At 39.5% G+C, this 2,930-nt stretch overlaps 1 protein-coding gene across 1 annotated transcript in view; it reads left to right on the forward strand.

The window, feature by feature from the left end:
- The first annotated feature begins 913 nt into the window (after positions 1-913).
- The window catches only part of MYT1L (myelin transcription factor 1 like), a 310,674-nt gene continuing 308,657 nt past the window's right edge, over positions 914-2,930 (forward strand). Inside the window, exon 1 of the mRNA XM_026844773.1 lies at positions 914-1,009. The gene's annotated coding sequence lies outside the window, so the exon portion shown is untranslated. The remainder of the gene's footprint in view (positions 1,010-2,930) is intronic.

Here is a 2,930-nt window from a genome sequence, read left to right on the forward strand (position 1 = left end):
AGACAGGCAGCGCAGCTCAGCTCCAGTTCCGCCCAGACATGTGCCTTGCCATTTTCATTTTAATCAGTCTGCTCAGGATGGCTGCTGATTCATTTTGCGGGATGGCCCCCTGGGAGCCAAGGTGGAAGCCTGAGGCGAGCTGCTATTGCATCAATGCAGCACTTCACATCAGACACGGGGAGGGGAGGCGAGGCTTCGGCAGCAGAGCGAGTTCAAAATACCAGCCTCGCTATGAAAAAACAAACCAGCACCACCCTCCAACAAATAAAACCTTTGTGGAAAAAATAAAAAATAATTTTAAAAAAGAAAAAAAAAATCCACAAAACAACCCACAACAACCCCCTCCCCGAATCATTGACTAAAACACAATTAGCGGAGAAAAAAATCTCTTCTGCTTCTTCCTTCCCCTTGTACCCTGCAATCGCTGGATCTACCATTTCTTTTCACAGATCCTCGTTTAAAAAGAAAAAGGACGCTCTCTATTTCTCTATTTACCTGATAACTAGCTGGGGGTGGGATACCTGATTTAGCTGGAGACTTTGATTTGTGGGATTGACAACCTTATTATGCAGTGAGCTTATTATTGATATTATTCTGCTCTCGGTTGCCATGACCACCTTGTGAGAGACATTCAATTTTCTCTCTTCCATCATCATTATCTATGAGGCCATCTGTTGTGGAAAATGAATTCAGCCTCATTTGCATGACTGATAAGCAAATTTTTTTTTATCTATTTAACAGAAGGTCATATGCCGGGGAAAAAAAAAAAAAAAAAAAAAAAGTGGAGAAAAAAAAAAGGCATCTCGAGAGGATGAGTGGGAGTGCGTGCATTAGAGGATGTATGTGGAAGTAAAACAGATCCCTCAGGCCTGCTAGCCTATCCTACTGCATTTGTCATTCCTGCCAGGGCGACATTTTTTTCCCCCTAAGCTTCTGCACACTAAAGAGAGTGAGAGCTTTTTCCCTGCAGTCTTCTTGAAGCCCCCCTGATTTTTTTTACTCAGTGTTGGTGGGTGTATTTTAATATATATCTTTTTTTTTTTTTTTTTAATTCCCTGGAACATGGGGTATCTTTTCAGTGTTCAATGAAGAAAAAAGCAGCCTTTTCTGGGTCTCTGTGGTATGCTTCTTACTCCTCATCCTTTCAAAGTTGTAGTAAGCCAGGGTGTTTCTTAACCGTGCTGAAATGTCTTGCTTATGTTTAACTTGTAAATGGTTAACGGTGCAGGTGTGGGCTGTGTTTTGTGAAGGGTGGGGGTTGATTCTTGTAGCTAACTGGAAAGATTATTGTGATTTTTGCAGTCGTTCTGTAGCTTGTACTTAAATGTCCATTGTTTGCTCTTTTCAAGTTCTTCTGGCAATACTGTTGTGCAGCCGAATCTGGGCTGTAGAATAGCTGATAAAAAAAACTAAAGTGTGTGTTTACTATATGAACGCATTATGTTGCATGCATTAAGCATGTTGTTGTTTATATAAACTTGGTGCATGTTGGACGGTACTTGTTTGATATGGAGAACCCGAGACAAAAACTTCACAGATTGGAAAGCTCAAGTCTCCTGACAGCCGAGTACAATTAAATAAAATATTATAAGAGACTATGTTTTTACACTGAAATGACATTTGAAAAGTGGATTTGTACTTTAAAGGAGAACACTCATGTAAGAGTAGTATTTTGAAAGAACACTATCTTAAATGTTTCGTATCTATAATAGTTCTTCAAAGAGAACAAGCTTTGTAAATAAGGGATGGTTAATTCAGTTAACTTTCTGAAAATGTCATATTCTATACTTCAATTTTAAAATAGTTCAGATAAGTATGACTGTAGTCCGTGTACTTTCAGTGCAAATTTGTTAATCTTATTAATTTAGTTCTAAAAAGTAACTGAAGAGCATAAAAGAAAACGTGTTATATTAGTAAAAAAGAAATTACAGTCTCTGATGGAAGAGACATGACACAGGTTTTCTTCTTTTATTTGTCACTAACAAAGATTAAACTTAATGGAACAGAGGCATGCCATTTTCTTCTGAGTGCTGAACAACGTGCACAGCCTTATCTATGTAAAGAGGACGTTTTTAAAAACATATTTTTGTTTTCTGAAGAAGTAGTGTGTGCATAAAAGTAGAGTTTTTACATGAAAAATGCTTTACGTGGTTGACGATACTCCTTTTAAAGATATAAAAGGAGATATGCAGTACTCTCTTTCTTGCAAATAAATACACTTGGATTTTGTTTCTAATCTACGGGGAATCTCTTTTTATATTTCGTACTTGCAACGGAGAAATGGTCGTGGGTGCTGAATTTCAGGTGGAGAGAAGTTTAACTTTTATTGAGGTCAGCTAGAGACCAGGTCCCTGACTTGTCTACATTAAGTAACTTACTCTAAATTACTTGATTAAATCCCCCCCCCTTTTTTTTTTAAATTTTTGTTTTTGTTTTAGAAAACACTTTGCAAAAGATCTAGCAGTAACTTGTCGTGATAATCTATTGCCGATAGTTGTTTAAAGGGGTCTCTTTTCTCCTACCCCTCCGATTTCAGAAAGAGTATCTTGTAGATTTTTAAAAAGGAATAAGATTTAGTGCTCCATTGGCATCCGCCATATTTATCATGCCTATTGGAATTTGCGGTGGAAGTTAGGTCACAGACCTAATTTCGGACTCAGAGTTCAGTCCGGTGCAGCTCTGGCGGTTGGGCTGGGTGCTTTGCAGCGGTGCTGGTTTCCTCAGTGGACGTCAGCTGGAAGTAACGGGGTACTGTGTATTAGCAGGCTGTGTTACGGCACGCAAAGGTTGAGGTCTCCGTCTTCTCCCCTCCTCCCCCCTCCACTTGAATTGTCAGCATCTTCCAGAGGCTGCTGAATAAAACCTGGTAAACTTCAGGAAAAGCCTAACAGAGAAGACAGCCCGTTCCCTTCCCTTGCCCCCCCCCCCCC

The sequence above is a fragment of the Athene cunicularia genome (genome assembly GCF_003259725.1).
Source record: "Athene cunicularia isolate RWA chromosome 3 unlocalized genomic scaffold, athCun1 chr3_part1, whole genome shotgun sequence".
Taxonomy (NCBI): Eukaryota; Metazoa; Chordata; class Aves; order Strigiformes; family Strigidae; genus Athene; species Athene cunicularia.